This window comes from Anabrus simplex, chromosome 1 (assembly GCF_040414725.1).
Source record: "Anabrus simplex isolate iqAnaSimp1 chromosome 1, ASM4041472v1, whole genome shotgun sequence".
Taxonomy (NCBI): domain Eukaryota; kingdom Metazoa; phylum Arthropoda; class Insecta; order Orthoptera; family Tettigoniidae; genus Anabrus; species Anabrus simplex.
Window position 1 is genome coordinate 1085571166 of NC_090265.1, and position 22466 is coordinate 1085593631.

The 22466-nt window shown below is 39.1% G+C and overlaps 1 protein-coding gene across 1 annotated transcript in view; it reads right to left on the reverse strand.

Moving 5' to 3' along the window:
- The window catches only part of sNPF (short neuropeptide F precursor), a 332676-nt gene extending 311541 nt beyond the window's left edge, over positions 1–21135 (reverse strand). Inside the window, exon 1 of the mRNA XM_067150170.2 lies at positions 21099–21135. The gene's annotated coding sequence lies outside the window, so the exon portion shown is untranslated. The remainder of the gene's footprint in view (positions 1–21098) is intronic.
- Positions 21136–22466: the final 1331 nt, after the last annotated feature.

Consider the following 22466-nt stretch of genomic DNA (forward strand, 5'->3'; position numbering starts at 1 on the left):
TGATATTGAGTTAGAAACTTTGAGTAGGGAGAAATCTGGGTAAGGTTTTCACACACTGCATTACTTTTGTATACTTATGAGAGAGCTAGAAACGTAGAATTTGCCTCAAATATGGCTACTGGGAGGGTTTTCATGAAAATTTTCGTAAATTGACAAACACAGACAAATCTAACGAATAAGGGATACACATACGACAAAAAGTCACCAGTACAATGTTGTAGACCTCTTCAGGCTAAGTTCGACTGTGCCATCCCTTTTGTGATGCTACTTACCGCTTAGCCATGAAATACATTGAAACGAAGTTCTCCACCGTCACAAAAATTGCCTCCATACGTCGATTTTTTGGGGGTAATAAAATTCCGACATCTTGGAATTTTTCCGTCGGTCACAGGCTAAAACCTATAATTTTGCCAAATTTACATTTTCTATCTCGTCTGGCAGATTGTACCGCCATATTGGTTTTGGGGAGAGGGGTAAAACTGAGGACTTTCAGAAAACGAAAGCAAAAATATATGCAGATGATCATTATTACACCTGAAACGGATAACTGTACGAAAATTTCGCCAAAATAGTCCATGTACAGACACACGGTCGTTACGATTTTATTTACATAGGTAAATATAATAATAAAAATACTTCAACCCCTATTTTACTCCTTTTCAAGCCCCCTTAAGTGGATTTTCCGTAAAACAAAGGTTACGTGTTTATTTATTTGTAATGAAGAGTCAAATACCTAATTTCACGTCTGTAACATCTTCAGTTTTTGAGATATCAGTTCCTAATAAAAATAATTCAACCACATTTTCAGTCCATTTTAACTGCCCCCTAAGTGTTTCTTCCGGAAATAAACAAATACGTGTTTCTTTATTTTTGGAAGAGATCAATAATACCAATTTTCACGTCTGTAACATGTTAAGTTTTTTAGATAAATTATTGATATATTCATTTTAAAAATTCGCCCATTTTGCACCCCAGTTCACCTCTCATTATGTGGATTTTCCGAAAACAAAAAAAGCATGTTTCTTTATTTTTAATGGAGATTCTAAATACGAATTTTAATTTCTGTAAGATCTTCCGTTCTTGAGAGATAAGTATCCTCATAAAAGTCATTCAACCCCTTTTATACTATTTATCTCCCCCCCTTCCCCTTAAGTGAATTTTCCGAAAACTAAAAAGTACGTGTTTTCATTTTTAAAATATATCCAATTCTTACATCTGTTCAGTTTTTGAGATATATATGAACTCATTTAAACACTTCTCACCCGCTTAGCGACGGAATATCCAAAATTTCTCCTTTAGTCAACACCTACAATGTAATGTAAATGTATCCCCAAAATTCCATTTTCTTTATGTCACGTAGTTTTGGCTTGACGTTGATTACAGTCAGTCGGAGTTAGCCCTTAATATAGAGATATAGATGACAGGTAAGCATGCGCATGTTGATAAGTTTATTATTCGATGCTTCACATCTAAGGGACGTAATTAATTTCTCTATATAAAAAAATCCATTTTAGACCACTTCTTACATTTTATTTCAGGTAGTAATTAGATTTCATTATGCTACCCACCGATTATGTCAACAAGTGACCGAAGAGCCCTGAACTCCCTGAGAATAGAAGAATTTACATTTGCAAGAGACAGATGTTGACTATCGGTAGGCAAGGGTGCACTACTAATGTACTTGTCCTGTGAATATGAAGTTCCTATCTCTAGTATTTTAAGGTGTTCTGTATTTTTCTTTTTGCTAGTTGCTTTACGTCGCACCGACAGAGATACGTCTTATGGCGACGATGGGACAGGAAAGGGCTAGGAGTGGGAAGGAAGCGGCCGTGGCCTTAATTAAGGTACAGCCCCAGCATTTGCCTGGTGTGAAAATGGAAAACCACGGAAAACCATTTTCAGGGCTGCCGACAGTGGGGTTCGAACCTACTATCTCCCGAATACTGGATACTGGCTGCACTTAAGCGACTGCAGATATCGAGCTCGGTGTTCTGGTTTTTATGAACATGAGTGTAGTAATTACCACCTCCAGCAATTTATTGTGCAAGAAATATATTCTGCATATGATTCAGATTTTCTTTTCTGTAACCTCACTGGACATACGATACAAACACATTTCTCCGCGGATATCACATGCACGAAATAACATAATTGTTGGTGGAGCTTGTCAACGACGGTGTGAATGCTAATAAGGACATAATGAAATAGTAAAAATGTTACGTATGTCATCGTACGGAACCGCCTCACCTCTGGCTACGTTTCTTTGATGTTCCCATCGCTGCTGGCCGGAACTAACTCACTAAGCTAGCACTAGGCTGTCATGCGGAAGGAATAAACATCCTTTTTAGTCAGAAGGTGTAACACTCCTGGTCAAGGTTTTTCGAAATAATTTTTTTTTTTGCTAGGGGCTTTACGTCGCACCGACACAGATAGGTCTTATGGCGACGATGGGATAGGAAAGGCCTAGGAGTTGGAAGGAAGCGGCCGTGGCCTTAATTAAGGTACAGCCCCAGCATTTGCCTGGTGTGAAAATGGGAAACCACGGAAAACCATCTTCAGGGCTGCCGATAGTGGGATTCGAACCTACTATCTCCCGGATGGAAGCTCACAGCCGCGCGCCTCTACGCGCACGGCCAACTCGCCCGGTGAAATAATTTTCTCATGAGGCTAATGCTAGTTGTTAAAACAGGAAATAGACTGAAATTTCAACAACAAAGATGTTTACGAACGAAAAATTGAATATAAACTAAGTAGGAATGGGAAAAAAATTGAAATCCCATCAATATTGTCGTCAGCATCCGAATTAACAGTCTAGACGAGATATCAACTTTGCGTCCGGTTCTTTGGTTAAATGGTTAGCGTTCTGGCCTTTAGTCACAGGGGTCTCGAGTTCGATTAGCGGCAGGGTCGGAAATTTTAACCATAATGGGTTAATTTCGCTGGCACGGGGGCTGGGTATATGTGTAGTCTTCATCATAATTTCATCCACATCACGACGCGCAGGTCACCTACGGGTTTCAAATCAAAAGACCTGATACTCCCGGCACTAAAAGCCAAATGCTATTTCAACAACTTTGCGTTCAAAGCAATGTTCACGAAGTTGACTTGCTGATCAATTTCGAAGTTACTTTTGCGAACAACGCGAAGTGAAAATTCGTCACGGCCACAAGTTTTCAAGGTATTGTCGAAATAATGTATCTTGTCATTTTGGGTTTGACGTTTTATTGTTAACATTTTAGATCTTATTTCTGGTCGAATTTACACATCTTCATGACCATGATTTCCAGTAAATGTGTTCGTCTGGGTCTCCATCTGCACGGAACTCGCCTCATGACACTCGGTCGCCTTAACTTTGAGGTGCTCGCAATGAGATTTTTGACGCCCGACGTTGGTGATCTTGGACTTGTAGGAATTGTGACGAGCCGCTCTATCTTCTTGGATGCGTCTTCCATAATTTCGCTGGTACGGTCACGTTATGAGAAGGCAGGATGGCTCAGTTGCTAAACCAGCTCTCCAAGTTGATCCGGGAGGAACACGACCACGTGGAAGGCCTTTAAAGCGGTGGACTGACAATATCAAGGCCGATATGCACGACGTTGGTTTAAGACCTGAAGATGTCACCAATAGGACGAAATGGAGGAAATGTAGCAAAGCAGCGGACCCCATACTTTGGGACAAACGCTAGGAAAGAGAGAGAGAGAGATCGCGACATTTTACTAAAGAATTTTTGTTACTCCTTCGCACCGCAATTTTCTCATTCGTTCTCTATTTGATTTGATAGTGATAAAACTGCTCCCCATACTACGTGATGCCACTCCTGAGTTCAGAGCTACACCAACTGTTAGCCGCGCGGCACGGGGGTTGTAGTATCTCAAGATTTCGGCACTATAGCCGACATCAAACCTACTTTAGAGTCTTGTTGCTAGATACAATGCTCCTGCATCTTTCCAATGAGATATTGAACACTTTTGCTGCACAAGTTACCCTGAAATTATTTCGATTTTAATACTTCAGTTTTATCAACAAACCGGGCCATGTACGGTTCCGAAACTCTAGACGCATTCTACGTCACAAACTTTATACACTAATATTTATAATATTGCTTCCTAATTGAACTCTGGAAATATAATAATTATGAGACACCGTTCGTCAGCGCCTGGTGCGGGTGGGGGCCGTAAAATACATACACGGTATTCCCTGCCTGTGGTAAAAGACTTTAAAAGTAGACCCATGTAGGGCCAATCAATACAGCGTGGATTGGGGACCGTTGTGCCCCTAGCCAAGTCTCCTATTACTACTTACAGCTGCCTTTGTGAGAATGTCGGCCGCAGGATGATAGGCTCAAACCCGCCGGAGGTAGTCGGAGTTTTGAAGAGTGGAAAAAGTCCATTCGACACTCAATGCCGTACGATGTCGGCATGTAATAGATCTCTGGTGACACATTTGGTGTTTAACCGACAAAATGCATTTAAAACTCAGCCACAGACGCCCAGAAGAGATTGGGTTTATTCTGCCATCTACTAGGTCTAGAAAAAAATGGAACGTCGAAAATAGCCGGGCTGGGTAGATCAGACGGTGTCTCCAAGTTGGTAACTTCGATCATGGTTCACTTCGGTAGTACTTGAAGGGGCTCAAATATGCCAGTCACGTGTCGGTAGATTTACCAGCACGTAAAAGAACTCCTGCAGGACAAATTTCCGGCAACTCGCCGTCTCCGAAAACCGTAAATGTAGTTAGTGGGATGTTAACATAATAACATTATTATTAACGTCGAAATTGACGAGTAGGCAGCCAAATGGCGTCAAATTGAAATGCCTGCACAAGGGCCTGAGATCATACGATTATTATTATTATTATTATTATTATTATTATTATTATTATTATTATTATTATTATTATTATTATTAAGATCATCAAGAGATTGTGTTTTACTCGTCTTCCGGATTCAGAGGCCTGTCAGTACCGGGAATTGAACCCGGGCTTCCGAGGACCGCAGCTAATAACGCTAACCGTTAAACTACGAAGGCGTACAGTTAAAGGTGATTGTTGTGACTTTAATTTTTATTAATTTTATACATCCATCATCAATCATTAACATCAGCACATCAGAATTAGACCTAGTTTTTATCTGTCTTTTTATTGTTATCTACGAAATCATCTGACGTGTATGAAATAGTTAATAAATACAATCATGTCTCTTTTTGGTAACAGAAGGTCTTGTCTCTTATACTGGAATATTTACGAATATGTTTCGAAGGTGGTGCGGAAGTGACTAAATGGGAATCCAGGGGAATTCAACTTGGAACCGTGGTCTTAACTAAGGCTGGCATTGTTTCTACTTACTTGTGCTGATCTTCTAGTGCTAGATTAGAGAGGATGGTTGCCCACTTGTAATTCCTCTTAAAAGAATAACCACCACACACTTCTCATCAGTCTGTACCGAGCTCGATAGCTGCAGTCGCTTAAGTGCGGCCCGTATCCAGTATTCGGGAGATAGTAGGTTCGAACCCCACTGTCGGCAGCCCTGAAAATGGTTTTCCGTGGTTTCCCATTTTCACACCAGGCAAATGCTGGGGCTGTACCTTAATTAAGGCCACGGCCGCTTCATTTCCACTCCTAGCCCTTCCTTGTCCCATCGTCGCCATAAGACCTATCTGTGTCAGGCGACGTAAAGCAACTAGCATCAGTCTGTGTACATTCAACTTGTATTACAAACTCAGTTGGAACTTGCTTGATGACTGGCACAGTGGCTAGCACTGTACTAATGAAGCTGTTCTTGTACCGATTGAATATAACGCATTCATTTCAGGGTATTTGAAAATAATTAATTTATGAACCTAAATGTTTCAAGTCAAAATGGAAGTGAAAATTTAAACTACATACATATGCTATCGAAGTATATTCGAAACATTGATTGAATGGTCAACGTGGAGTCTTTCAGTTCAGGGGGCTCCGGGTTTGATTCCCGACCGAGTCGTTGATTTTAACTTTATTTTGTTAATTCGTCTTGGTTTGGAGGATGAGATGTACATACTACAAACCACCAAAGAAACACGCAATAGTGAGTACATCCCTTCAGTAGTGATGGCCTCAGGAAAGGCATCCGGCCGTGATAATGGGCTAAATACATGCAAAGTGCCGACCCCAGGTAGTTTGGAAAAGGCCAGGAAGAAGATATGCAATCGTAATATGATGAGTTTTTACGAAGCAATAAACGTGTTTCATCTGTTATAGCAAAATATCTAGTGAGAAGCCCGCATCCAGCATCTCGTGTGGTATTTGGAGAGTAAAGTAGGTCGACGAAGGTTCATAATGAAATCTTCAAGTGATCCGAGACACCTCGTTAAAAGTACCTAGTGGAGATGACGTGGTCAGTTTTCATCTGCCGGAGGTGTTTATCCCTCGTTATTCGAAGATGTGCGACACATGACCGACACCAACGAGCTTCCATACAGCTCGGCTCAAGTACTATCAGAATAGCGGCTTCCCCTTTCATTCTTACTTTCTCTCGGCTACTTTCATTCTTCCCTACTTTTTCTTTCTTTCTTTCTTTCTTTCTTTCTCTCTCTCTCTTTCTTTCTTTCTTTCTTTCTTTCCTTTTTCTTTCATTTGACGTTACAACATCCGCATGAGCGGGAAAGTGTTTATCACAGGCATTCTGGTAAAGTCAATAATAATAATAATAATAATAATAATAATAATAATAATAATAATAATAATAATAATAATAATAATATTGGCTTTACGTCCCACTAACTAGTTTTACGGTTTTTGGAGACACCGAGGTGCCGGAATTTAGGCCCTCAGGAGTTCTTTCAGTGCCAGTAAATCTACCGGCACGAAGCTGACGTATTTGAGCACCTTCAAATACCACCGGACTGAGCCAGAATCGAACCTGCCAAGTTGGGGTCAGAAGGCCAGCGCCGCAACCATCTGAGCCACTCATCCCGGCTTTAGAAAGCTCTATGTGATACATTCAATACTTCGATATCGCTTGGTAATTCAGGACTTTCAACCCGCCGGGGTCTCGTACTCTGAACGCTCGATTACGTGCCGTCAGTACAATTTGGAGAGCAATTTCCACCTATTTAAAATATTCTGATCTCATTCTGTTCATAAATAGATAGACTAACAAATATAAGTGATGTAGCGAATGAATAAATGAAAGTGAACACCGCAAATTTGCAGCGGAAGTTCATTTCGTGGTTTCTACATTTTAACACTCACCAGTTACAGTATGCACTGTCAGGAGAACTCGTCAGGACGAACACAATGGTGAAATAATTGCGAAGATATCTCTATCCGATTATAAGTTATGTGAAATTAAGTTAGTAGTGGTATGCCGGTAAGTTAATCCCACGAAGCCCTTGTGCTATCATCGCATTCAACGCTGCAAGAGAGGTTTGTTGAGAAACAACGACAGTATCTGACGCGGAAGAAGGATGTAGAAAATTGATTAGAATTGATTTTATGTACAATATTTCGTCGTTGCGCCTAGAAAAACCTGTATGTGATAATATTTCAGCTTGGAACTCTGACCAGAAAGGTTCTGTCATCTGTATAAACTATTTCAACGAATTTTCGTTCGAAGTGATGCATGTGTTGCGGGTTGCCAAGTACCGGTATTTCGAGGCGCACGATGGTCTGCCTTCTTACAGATCTCTTCATCCGGTGGTATTTGAAGAAGTCAAATACCTCAGCGCCGTATCGGTAGATTTACTGGCACGTGAAAGAATTCCCGCGGGACAAAATTCCGGCACATCAGCGTCTCCAAAAACCGCCAAAAACGTAAAAAGCGGGACGCAAAACCAATAATATTATTGACATTATTTAGACATCTTCATAATGATTATGAAGGTATTTCGGGTTGTATTAATGGACAAGATTAAGGAAGTAAAGGAAAAGCTGGAATCGGTAGAATTTATTGTAGTCAAGAAAAACACTAATCCTGGCGCCCAAATTAGTCGTGCAACCCGCCTGTATTACTGAAGAAACTTCAAGAAATCTGTTGTATATGCTCAGTGCAATAATTATTAGAAGATAATTATTAGTGCATGGGGCACTTCCGATTTAGTGCGCCAAGTGTGCTGGCAGTCAGTATGGATAAACTAGTATCAGAGTGAAACGAAGTAGGGCATCAAAGATATATAAGAAATGTACTTGCGGTTTCAACAGTCATTTAACATTATTGAACGGAACGTGTTCAAAATGACGATATTAAGAGTCTGGTAGCAGACACGGCGCAGAGTACCGAGAAATATCAAGAGAATTTTCTTCATTAAAGCAGCTTCTCATACCTCTCGACATATTTGACGATAATTAAATTTCCTTCATAGGTGCGTGATTCGCTCATATCCCCTGAAATTCCATCTTCAAGTAAAGATAACGGTAATGAAACCTTTCCAGTCACATTTAATAACTTTCTGATTCACTCGTAAAGACCGTAATTGCTAATAATAATAATAATAATAATAATAATAATAATAATCATCATCATCATCATCATGAAAGTAATATGATAATTTGTCCATGTAATAAAATTGACTTGGTGTAGAAAGGCAAGAATAACGGCCGCGTGGATTCGTTGTGCTGACCACACTACATCTCGTAATCTGGTAATCTGCAGGCCTTCAAGCTGAGCAGCGGTCGCTTGGTAGACCATGGCATTTTGGGGGCTGTTGCACCATGGGGTTTTTAATAAAAATAAACGTAACTTAGGGAAATGGCATAATGGCAGATTTAAAGGAATTTCGGAGTTTAACAAGTGTATTTGATTAATTCAGGATAGACTTGAGGCCTGTATATAAGCAGATATTTTAAAATTGTAGTGTTGCTGGAATGTGGGATAGTTAATCAAGTGGTTTGTGTTTTGTTCCGCTGAGTGAAGTTTATCCATGGCAAAGCTGTGTATGTGCCCCTTGTAGATTTATCGACAAGATGTTGGTGTATTGTGCATAAGTTTCTAGTCCAAGATGTGTTCAAATTGAGCCCTGATGATTTTATGTGCTATGTGCACTTCGGAACTTTGTCCAGGGTGAGGAAGTGTGTGTTCTCTGTTGGACTTTATAGATGCGTGAAGTGACAGTTGTTAAGTGTGATTTTGTTCCATGGTTCATATTAAGTGAATCTCTATGTCCGGAGGTTAAGTAGTAGATTAAGGTCCCACTGTGTGAAAGCGAAGTTAGTTTGACGGTTAGACATTTCTTCCGGGCCCAGAATATATTCTAATTTTGAACCATTTAGGAAAGGATTATAAGGGTAGTCTGTCAAGTTACAGTGTTATTTCAGAATATCGCGCCGAGTTATTATTTCATGCTAGAATGTCAGGTTTGGTTAACGTATCCGTGCGAAATATCAGGATATAATTTCAGTGAGGTTGGGACACTTTATGTTATATCATCTAGTAGCGTTTTTTAAAATGATGTATTATTCTTCCTAGGACTAGTTTTCGTGTGTGAGACAGGTTGTTTGGATCCCCGCTTATGAACATCAATAGTGTGGGTGATCGTAACAATTCATCATTGGACGTTGTTAACTGGTTGAGCATAAGATTGTGAACATGTCTTCGTGATATTTAAGGGTTGTAAGTATTTCGCATTAGTTTTGAATTTCGACGACTGGGTGCTGTTTTACTTCTGTAAACTGAGAAGGCAAGGCTGAACCCCACTCAACAGTCCGTGGTTTCGACCACCCGCTAGCGTTTGTGTAAGAAGATATGATTATTTCTTTTTGCTGTATTTGTTTTACAGGTCATTGGAATTTGTGACTGTCGTGTGTTTAGTGTCTATTATCGGAGAGGGTTGTGCATATTCCTATATTTTGTATTTAATTGTGTTTTATTATATTGTTTATATGTTATATATGTTTATATTAGCGTTTAGGGAAGGTCAATACAATAAGATAAACTGGAGTGTTAATTCTTTTACATATTATCAAGTGTTAAATATGGTTCAGTTTAACAGACAACCCCAACGACTTACTTGTAGGTTAATTGTCTGTTAATTTTTCTGGAATGAAACGCCTTCTTTAAATGTAAGTTTTTAAAGATAACCTGAACATTAACTTTGGTTGAGAATAATATACACTATTTTCTGCTTCGTTTGTGTATTCAGTGCAACATGAGTATTTTTCTTGTAGCATCTTTACTTCTTTTTATGATATCAGTTTTTAATTTAACATGGTGCAGTCACTCTTATATTTGAACTGAAGGTTTGATCATCATGCTTTCGTGATGATCATGTTTACTTCATTAATTATTTTGCTGATAGTTTATCATCTGGTCCAAGTTGAACTTGAAGTTGGCTCGTTTTAACTAAACGGTCCACTCAGTGATTGTATTTAATTGGTGGATAAACTTAATATGAATAGAAATTTTAGATACCATGCACTCAGGTCGAGTATGCTCAGTCAAGGGAGACCAGATTTTTCAAGAAAAGCGAACTAACTCGCGATCTCATGTAGAGCAAGGTTTTAATTTTTTAGGTTTTTACTGTCGTATAATATTGTGAATGCAAGAAAGAAGTCATTGCATTCGTGTTGTTTATATTTTGGGAGCTATAAAGCTTTATTTGTTCAATTTAATTTTCAAATTCCATTAAGTTTTCTTGAAAATTCTTTCACTCCCGTTTCCTTTTCGTAATCAATCTGAGAAAAATACAATATACATCTTTTTCTAATTATATATCCTCTTTCATACCCTTCCGATATCTCAACAAATTGCCTAGGAGACCAGATGAACCCCGAGATAGATTAGAGTTGAAACTCATTTGCCTCCGCTGAAGCCGTGCAGAGAGATCACCATAGGAAGGGTATAATATATATATTGTGAAAACCGGAAAGACGCTATTGTACATTGATATAACATGAAGAAATAGTCCTTTTAACAATCATGGAAGAAGTAAGGCCATGCGCTAATGAAATTTGATTTAACACCCTTTAATATCTTCTTTTTCTCCTACCGGGCGAGTTGGCCGTGCTTTTAGGGGCGCGCAGCTGTGGGTTTGCACCCGGGAGATAGTGGGTTCGGACCTCACTGTCGGCAGCTATGAAGATGGTTTTTCGTGGTTTCACATTTTGACATCAGGCAAATGCTCAGACTGTACTTTAATTAAGACCATGGCCGCTTCCTTCGGACTCCTTGGTCTTTCCTATACATCTTCGCCATAAGACCTACCTGTGTCGCTGCGACGTAAAGCAAATAGTAAAAGAAATCTTCTTCTTCTCCTTCTACCGGACGAGTTGGCCGTGTTGTTGGGGGTGCGCAGCTGTGATCTTGCATGCGGGAGATAGTGGGTTCGAACCCCACTGTCGGCAGCCCTGAAGATGGTTTTTCGTGGTTTTCCACTTTCACACTAGGCAAATACTGGGGCTGAACATTAATTAAGGCTACGGTCACTTTCTTCGCCCTCCTAGGGTTTTCCTTTCCCATTGTTACCATGTGTCGGTGCATCGTAAAGCAAATAATTAAAAAACTTATTATTCTTCTGGACTTTTACTTTTTCCTTTGCTTCTTAGTTTCATTAGTTCACTCCGTTATCCTCTTTTCTTTTTCTTTAATGAAAATGTACGAATTATCACTGGGGCATCGGTACTGTAAAGCACAGTTTTCAAAGGCGCTCAAATACGTCAGCCTCGTGTCGATAGGTTTACGGGCACGTAAAGGAACTCCTGAGGGACAAAATACCGGCTCATTGGTGTCTTCTAAAGCCATAAAGGAAGTTAGTTGGACGTAAAACCAATAACACTTAAAACATAAGAACTTAAATGTGGGTTGAAAAACTGCGCGATCTGATTTTTAGACTACGTAATTACACAGCGAATTGAAGGTACTGCTTGACTGGTAGACACAAAGGACTTCTGGCAGGAAAAATCAAGGAATTTCACCTAGCAAATATCTTTGCTCAAGATGAGAACATTCTCACCAACCTAACCACACAAACAAAGTGTGAAGTTGTATTTATATTGTGAAGCGAATTTAATTGTTACTTCATTATATTTGTACTCATTTAGTTACTAGGCCTCAGATTTCCTACGTTATGAACTGGATTCAGAAATCCATCTCTATGATGCTAAATTACGAGGAAAGGAGTCAGTAATCACTAGACGTAGAGATACGACTCTGCTACTGGTGTCATTCGGCATCTAGTATCTGGTCGTCATGTTAATAACAGTGAATGTCTAGTATTTCCCTCCAGTATGATCCTGATTTTGAGTGGGCTGTCATCTAGTGTAGATTTGACAAACTTGGATGTTCATAATTGTGCAGCTTTAGTTAAACATTAACGCAACAGTCAGCTACCTACTGATAAAAAAAATCAAAACGTGAAGGTGCACATATTTGTACAAAACGTACGAAGAGGAAAATGAATTTACTTTCGTATTAACCTGTCCCGACCCAATGACCATAATATTGTACAAGGTGTTTGGTATTTTATTTCTAATGCTTCACCTCAAGTTTTACCGATTTCTTTTTATTTATTTGCGACGGTAGACTGAAAATGTTGACGAGACAATAGAAAATGATTGCATATTGGATTCGACAGAAAAGAAGTAATACATTATTTGATAGAAAATATATGCAATCTTCTTTTTCTACCGCTTTTGCCACACCTGTGGGGTCGCGGGTGCGAATTGTATCGCACATGCGGATTTGGCCATGTTTTACGGCCGGATGCCCTTTTGACGCCAACCCTATATGGAGGGATGTAATCACTATTGCGTAGTTCTGTGGTGCAGTGTGTTGTGTGAATATGAATAGGAAAGTGTTGAAACAAACACAAACACCCAGACCCCGGGCCAGAAGAATTCATGGAAGGCGTTTAAAATCCCTGGCCCGGCCGGGAATCGAACCCGGGACCATCTGAACCGAAGACCGAGTGAGACGGAAAATATACGCAAAAATTCCCGTTTTTATGTGGTTATTACAGTCAACTACTTTTTTTTAGCAGTGGTTGATTGATACAAATGGAATTTTATTACCTCTGCAGTTAACATTTATTTCTTATTTATTTTCCAATGTAGCTTCAGCCCCGATATGATAACGGAATGCTTCCCATACTACCTTTAAAATACCTCTATTGAAACTTGTGATAATTCTATGAATAAAACTGGGACAGGAAATCGTTCCATTGCCCAGACGGCTGTGATCTAGGCCTTTGTATAAGTAAGCAATGAGTAGGAGCTAAGTAAGGCACTGAGAGAGAAGCAACTGCGTACATTCAGAAAAGTACTCTTACAGCATTTGTCTTCAGTTGAAAATGGTATACCACGGAAAACTATTTCAACAACGGCCGACAGTAATGTTCGAACCCATGCGTCACTACACTTTAACACGCTAAGCTAATTCGACCGTCACTTGAACCTTTATTAAACGAAATTCTGTAAACAACAGTAATATGATCATGCAGATTTCAACCTGCTCCAAGTATTTCGGTGTTGGTAACTTCTATAGGAAGCTAACATGTTTCAAACTACCACAGAAGAAGTTAAATCGCAATTCAGAGTTGGAGTAGCAATAAATAAAAATAATATATATTTAAAATTTTTTCAGCTACTATAGATTTCCATGGTTAGAATGTCGTATTTCTGATCCAAAAAACAGTTGTTTAAAAAACCCACCGACTGCACCGGGATACGATCACATAACCTTGATCTTTGAAAGCAAGTCTAATAAGGTACGCTACGCAGCCTGTCTTCCTTATTTTTAGTGTTTATCTGAAGCCATACTGGGTCGGGGGTCAACCTGCAGGCTGAAGGGAGGCCCAGCTGACAAAGAGAAATAATCCTCTTTCACAACCTGCATTAAAGGAGTGAGCACCGAGAAGTTTCTTGTAGGTCCCGACTGGACTACTGTACAAGTTATAACGACTGAGAAACCATTTCCTAGAATTTCTTACTCTTTCCCCTGCACCATGCTGTTACAGGATGTCTATTATATATATTTTTGCTAGTTGCTTTACGTCGCACCGACACAGATAGGTCTTTGGCGACGATGGGACAGGGAAGGGCTAGGAGTGGGAAGGAAGCGGCCGTGGCCTTAATTAAGGTACAGCCCCAGCATTTGGCTGGTGTGGAAATGGGAAACCACGGAAAACCATTTTCAGGGCTGCCGACAGTGGGGTTCGAACCTACTATCTCCCGAATATTATACAAGATGTAGTTTGACTAATGTGCTCTTCAAAACTTGTTGTTGATTTATCTCAATCAAATATTTAGTACTATTAAGATACTTTGTTTTTTCATGTATTTAAGTGCTATGTCTGCAAGCTCTCGCTAGTGGCAGCTTAGATCAGATGCACGTACACTACTTACGAATCCAGTAGCTCACACCCGTATCTCACCGACAGCACCGGGAAGTTGCCTCGTACAGACGGTGCGGTTCACACCGACTACCTTCAAATAATTTTATCTACAAGTTTTACTAAAATTTTTCATAGCAAATGCTGGAATAAAACCTTATTTTCGAGTGGTGGACTCGAACCCGACTATTAGTAGCCCTGAAGATGGTTTTCGTACGTTTTTCATTTTCACAGCAGGAAAATGCAGGGAATGCAACTTAACTAAAGCCACGGCCGCTTCCTGATCAGTTCTATTGATTTTCTATCCCATTGTCACCGAAGACCTTTCATTTTTGATTATGATGATGCTTGTTATTTAAAGGGGCCTAACCTCCAGGTCATTGGCACCTAATGGTACGAAATGAGACGAAGAGTAATGACAATTTAAATTATCCACTGACCAGAATTCAGAACGTGCCTTTAATTTTTACTGCGACAATAAACCGCTAGCCAAAGAAATTCTGAGTTTCTGTTACAATAACACGAAAATTAGTAGATACAAAGGACTTATGTGTCAGGCCCTACAACGACAATGGTGTTCTAACAACATTACTGCTGCTCTATCACATTTTACCTGCTTCCAGATATCTATCAGTTCACTAGGCGTTCTTCTGTTCCCGTCTATTGTCAATAGCCATCCCTTCTTCCATTCGACAATCATTGATGAGGTACACTACTAATTTTTCAGAGAATAACATGCCACAATGCCTTATTATCTTACCTATTTATTGTGAAAATTGAATGTTATATTAAGTGCTTGGAATGACGCGGAGATCAGTGCAAAATTTTAGAGACTCTGAATAACAAGGACAACGTAATTACTTCTAATATGAAAGTTCTATTCAATATATTAACATTATAAATTACGGTTCAAATCAAATAAATTGTAATATTGTATCAAAATACTGGACATTCATCCCTTTCCACACTATTGCGGTTGACTTTATGTGAAAATATTTCAGATGTAAATCAAATAGAATATAGGCCTACCAAATTTGACGAGGTCTTGGTTACTAAAAAATTAAAATCTTTGATAATAAGCTGTGAATTTTTATAGTGTGTGGACTTCGACTTTACATCAAGAATGGATTAATGCTTTGATATGTTAGGTGGTGGTGGTGATTATTGAAGTACCACTAGGTAACCATCCTCTATTAACACTAATCAGAGAGAAATAATTTGAAGGGGTCCAACACTTCGAAAAATGAAGGTATCGGCCAAAGGAAGACTAGGGCCACGAAGGGCGTGAAAATGAAAAACTCCCTATGCCTCGCAACCTAATACCGCCGAGGTCGGAAAAGAACAAGAGTTGACCAAGAGAGGTCGGATAGGAGAGATGAAAGTGAGGATCCTCGCACAAGTAAACGGAAGCAATGCCAGACTCAGCTAAGGGCCCTATGGTCAGAACTAACGCTTCAGAGTTCACAGCCCCTGCGTCCCCTTTTAGTCGCCTCTTACGACAGGCGGAGGATACCTGGGTGTTATTCTACGGCCCCCATCCACAGGGGGACGTGTTATGTCACAAGTTATTACTCATTTCGCAACCAGGAAGAGAGGAATGCTCATTGTCACTAACTTTTCATTAACAGAAAATGTCTTTTTGGACCTATTGTTGCTTTTAACGTCACATCCATAACGACTGACCTGATCTTGCCCAAATGACTGAAGGCTTACTGTCAAGGAATTTTAATTCTGACGACTAAGAATGCTCTAACTAGTAAGATAATAATAATAATAATAATAATAATAATAATAATAATAATAATAATAATAATAATAATAATAATAATAATAATGCGGTATGGTCTCCAGAGAAGCCTGGTGCATGTGCAGGCAAGTTGTATATCTGTGAGGATGAGGTCTTACCTAAGACGACTCCTAATGCTGAAGAAATCGTAAACCCCCAGCCCCCGAGCCAGGCGAGTTAAAATTCCCGACCCAACCGGGAATCGAACCCGGGACTAATTGGATCAAAGGCCAGCATGCTAACCATTTGGCCATGGAGCTGAACTCCAGTGATATGATTGTACGATATGGGCCATGTGGATGTAAGCTTGGACTCAGAATATGGTGTGTTCGAACACCACAGTCGGCAATCATTAGATGATTTTTCCTGGTTTTCCACTTTCACATAAGCCAAATGCTGGAGCGATACCTTAACTAATACCACGCCACTAACTTCCCAGTCCTAGCCATTTCTCTTCTCAGCATCCTCCAAAACCTGGATTTGGTGTGAAGTTAAATCGTTGGTAAAGAAAATGAAAATCTAAATTAACAACAGCAAGTTGAGGCAGTGAGTCTTCATGATTATTAGCAGGGTTATTTTAAAACACTTTCTCCAATGCAAAAGAACTGAGTGTTGAAATCATACAGATGTCTATGAAATTGTTAAATTAATGAAAACTAGGAAATTGTCAGTAACTTGTATGTGGGAATTAATTCAAGATAAATTCAACTCACTAGAAACCCGTGTGAGTTTACTGGGTAAAGGCCGCGTAGCTGTCGGTCTAAGCTTGCATTTGGGAGATTGTGGGTTCGAACCCCAACTGTTAACAGCTTTAGGATAGTTTTCTGTATTTGGGAAAATACTAAGCAATTGCTGAGGCTGTACATGAATTAGTGACTAGTACTTCCTTCCCAGTCCTTGCCCTTTCCTATCCCATCGTCAAGTGAAACATGTTGTATACGTGCGATGTTAAATCGTTTGAAAATAAAATAAACGATCTAATTATAAGACTAGGAGCAATCTCAGTACGATTTGAAATGAAAAGTATAAAGTACATTTGAGAACTAAACTTGGTCATGAAGCTGGTCTCGACAATGTTGTGAGATGTACAGCAAGCAACGGTATGACGGTAAACGGGATGAGAAGTCAGGTTGTGAGTTTCACAAAGAGGAAAGGTCCTCTCAGTTTCAATTACTGCGTTGATGGGGTGACGGTAACTCATGGGGGTCACTGTAGGTATCTAGGTATCAATATAAGGAAAGATCCTCATCGGGGTAATCACATAAACGAGTTTGTAAATAAAGGTTACAGAAGGGGCCGTTGACCTATATGCTAGGTGACATTAAACAACAACAAAAACACCAACAACAATGATCATCATCATCATCATCATCATCAAATGTAACAGGTATCTTCATACGGATATGAGGATATTCAGGGGTTCTAATAAGGATGTAAACGAAAGAGCATACATGTCTCTGGTAAGACCACAATTATTATAGTGTATGGAATCCTCACCAGGATGACTTGATTCGAGAACTGTAAAAAAAAATATATATAAAAGAAAGCAGCATGACTTGTACTGGGCGATTTCAGACAAAAGTATAGTGTTACGAACATGTTGCAAACTTTGGACTGGGAAGACGAAATGCTCGACTAAGCAGTATGTTCCGAACTCTCAGTGGAGAGATGGCGTGGTATGACGTTAGTAGACGAATAAGGTTGAGTGGTGTTTATAAAAGTAAGAACGATCATAATATGAAGATAAAGTTGGGATTCAAGAGGACAAATTGAGGCAAATATTGGTTTATAGGAAGGGGAGTTACTGATTTGGTCGGACTGAGCAGCTTAGGTGGAAGAGTGCAGGCCCTTGTGAGACCAACTTAGCAGGTTCGATCCTCGCTCAGTCCGGTGGTATTTGAAGATGCTTAAATACGTCAGCCTCGCGCCCGTACATTTACTGGCACGTAATAGAACTCCCTCGGGACAAAATTCCGGCACCTCAGCGTCTCCGAAAACCACAAAATGTATAGTTAGTGGGAAATAAAGTCAATAACATTATTATTATTATTATTATTATTATTATTATTATTATTATTGTTGTTGTCAGGGATTGTAATACTTTTCCAAGAGAGGTGTTTGATACATTTCCGACTTCTTTGAAATTATTTAAGAAAAGTCTAGGTAAAAACATACTGAATCTGTCACCTGACCCACTGCTCTAAATGTAGATCGGTGGCGATAGATGATTGATATTGGCTATACGTTATAAGGCATTTAATATATGCCGGGTTCTAATCCCATCGTCACCATCCTTGAAAACGGTTAATTTTGATTTTTCATATCTGCACTAGGCATATGCCAGGTCACTATCACTACTTTCAGGTTCCAGTCGTCTTCCAGCTAACTGTTGACGAAATCCTGTATGGATAGTTGCGACGTTACTTGGCCAGCAAGTGGAGAAGACATGGAGAGTGAGAAACGAAAATACTTCACAATGAATGCATATTAGCCGATGACGCGACTACTGCTGATCTCGTCATCCGCTTTATGTGCGACAGTATGTAAATTGAAAGTGTGCTAATACTCAACGAACTCACGTTCCCTTTTGATTCGTTAGTGAAATTTTCGGCCTAATACAATACTTTTCTGTTTTATTTTGTACTTCGTTTCGAAATTCCTTCGTTGAATAAATAGTTTTGTTTTATTTAACATTTCTTTCCCACTTAATTTGTTCAGAGAAGTTGTAATTCCTCTTACAACAAAAATCACCACCACCACGGTATTCATACAATTCGAGCTGGCATGTCTATAACTATCCCTTTCAAAACTAAATCAACTTTATATCAGTCATGGAAATTGTTAAGTGTTACTTCAACTCCAAATTAGAACAATGCTTTAGAACAGATTTTATGCTACTGATTTTACAGAATCACGTATTTTGTATCACCAATCTTATACTTACATAATTTCAGTAATGATAATGTCTGAATGAAACTCAGCCTCAAATTCATAGTAACAAAGAAGCGTACACTCAGGCTGTCATTGAATAAAGGCTTACAAGAAGATGCAGAGGAAACGATTGGAAGAAATACGAAACCGAGCAAATATCAATGCATACGGCATACAAACCAGAACACAAGAAATGATTATAGAAAAGAAACCTGTACAGGAGACGAAATAAAGGAGAGAGAAATGTTAGAGTAGCCGAAGAAAGGAACGGTGTATATGTTGAATATTATTTTTTAAATAGAAATTGAGATACTGTATACACGAAAATCAAAGATCTTTTATAGGTATATTAATAAATGAGTTCGTATGGAAAACCACTTCTAGAGCAAGTAAACATTGTAGAAACACCGTGAGGAATTGTATCAAGTATTAGTCTCATTTTCCCGATACGGGGTTGGCGAAGCAATTGTATCAAGTAAAATAGTGTAATGTATGAGAGGGCACTGTTAATGCAGGTGATACAGATGACAATCTTAAGGCCCTGATTTGATAGAGTACTGAGATATTTTGATAAGAACAACCCAGCTGGAATTTATAATGCACGTCCAGAATTACTGATTTCAGTTTTATGAAGTCGCCATGGTAAAGATATTTAATTGAGTGTAAAGGTATATGAAAAAGAAGTGCCATATTATTTCTAAATCAATACAGTTATCCTTTTACCTAAGAAAGCTAGTGTTCCTAAATACTGTAACTACTATATCATTGACCTAGTATCTCTTATCTGTAAAGCTGAAGATGAATAATTTGCAGAAGTGTAGAAAGAGAATTGGTTGGTGACCAGTTACGACTCTAATAAATGTAGGAACACATGAAGTCATACATGTTCTACGTCCACTTGAGAACCGAATAAAGATAGAAAACGCACGTGATCTATTTGAAATTTAAAAATCTCGTAATACTAAGATTCTGAAGGTGATTGGAATCAATCACTTACTTGGTTACTCAAATTTAGGCATTTTTAGTTGACGGTTTTATGAAAAACCTAACTAAAATAACCTCAAATATTTCACAACAAGCTTATTCAGCTCGTAGATGCCAAAAAGATTTGAAGTGTCTCCCGAAACAAAAGTTTTTACAAGAAGATTGAAAATAAGATGATAATCTCGATATATGCAGAGCACAAGTTACTTGATGTAATATTTAACTCTCTAATTTTTCCTCGAAAGCGAGTTAAAATATCTACGTGGAAGTAGGAAGTCCACAGATTATCATTTGGACAATACTGACCAAAGGAGAGATCAAGACAGTTAAGGAACATCAAATATCTTTCATTCAAACTTTTCTTAAATACGCTTGGTAACTGGAAATGCAAGTAACACAAAGATATTTACGGTTAGTAACTCGATAGAAGTTTCATTGACCTCCAGTAGCTATGGAATATCGAACCATTTGTCAGATGATTATGCTTCATACTCCTACTTATTGGTAAATATCTCCATTGAATTTACAAAAATCAGAAACTGGAAATGTATTTTCTACTTTACCCGTAGTAATATTTTAAAACATACTGAAATAAACTTTGTTTCCGCACTATAAACACATGAGGAGCGTATATGATAAAAAACACACTGTTTCAAAGTGTACTTCCTAGTTTGAACGAAGAAAACTGAAGAAAAATTTACCGTGATCTCGGTAACTAATTTTTCTGAAATACAGAAGATATCTCAGTAAATGGACATGTCTTTCAAGCAGATGTCGAGAAATCCATACATTTGAAGTAACTCATCAAGTTTTAACCTCCCTAAGTGCAACAGTACTTGACCTTAAATAATTTCCACTCTTATTCTGCAGAATCCCAAAAATTGATTACTAGAAATCTCTATAAAAATCAATTTGTGAAGTAAGGCATATGCGATATTGTTTCAGGAATCTTCTATTAATACGATCTGATGAACATTTTTACAAACATTTTTCGTACATAAGATAGTTTAGAAATCCAAATTACAAATGGCTAGAGGCAAGAAAAGGACTGTTTTTCAGAGAGCATGCCAAGATAAATGACGTTCGGAGCGGTGCCTTACCTTGGAGAGTGAGTTATATCAGACTGCAACTGGAGGAAGGCGCGCAGCAAGTTAAGAGCTGGACTCTTCTCGTGGTGTTATATAGAGAGCGTGGGACATGCGCGGGGGAAACTCACCCCGCACCTCACAACAATCACCACCACGCACAGTATGTGTCCTCCCACACCACGGTACGGGTCATGGAAGTCGATTATTTCTGTAGAGTGGATGTTAAATATCGATCCTCAGTAATTTTCATTTTACCTACTTATACATAGCTTAAAACAAAGGGAATAATACAATTACGGCATAGGGTAGGTGTGCGAAGAACCTGGTACACTAATTGATTCTCACTGAACCTCGCAGAGTTCGTAAAGATAACGTTTCTTGTTGATTAACGTTCGAAATATTTCCGGTTGTCAGTCCCAAGGGAAAGAAAGGACTGGGACATTGTCTGGTAAAGAAGTGTGGCTATTCTTGTGCTGAAATAGTTATAATACTCATTGTAAATATGTCAGATTTTGGACCTCTTAATATAAACGATCCACTGCAATCAGCAGCCATCAGAATCAGCTACACCGAGCTCGATAGCTGCAGCCGCTTAAGTGCGGCCAGTATCCAGTATTCGGAAGATAGTGGGTTCGAACCCCACTGTCAGCAGCCCTGAAGATGGTTTTCCGCGGTTTCCCATTTTCACACCAGGCAAATGCTGGGGCTGTACCTTAATTAAGGCCACGGCCGCTTCCTTCCCGCTCCTAGCCCGTTACTGCCCCATCGTCGCGGTAAAACCTATCTGTGTCGGTGCGACGTAAAGCAAATTATATATATATAAAAATTAGCTATAGATTCATTTTCAAATTATGAAACTCAGAAGTTGTGTGTGAGTAGCAAAGGTGGTAGAGTACTGGTCTTCTGAGCCCAATTTGGCAGGTTCGATTCTGGCTCAATCCGGTGGAATTTCAAGGCGCTCAAATACTCCAGCTTCGTGTCGGTAGGTTTACTGAAACGTAAAAGAACTTCTGCGGGAGAACATTTCGGATTTTCTGTATCTGCTAAAACCATGAATATGTAGTTAGTAAGACGTAAAGCCATTATTATTATTATTATTATTATTATTATTATTATTATTATTATTATTATTATTATTATTATTATTTTGCTAGTTGCTTTACGTCGCACCGACACAGATAGGTTTTATGGCGACGATGCGATAGGAAAGGCCTAGGAGTTGAAAGGAAGTGGCCGTGGCCTTAATTAAGGTACAGCCTGGTGTGAAAATGGGATACCACGGAAAACCATCTTCAGGGCTACCGAAAGTGGTATTCGAATCCATTATCTCCCGGTTGCAAGCTCACAGCCGCGCTCCTAACGGTATTATTATTAGTATTA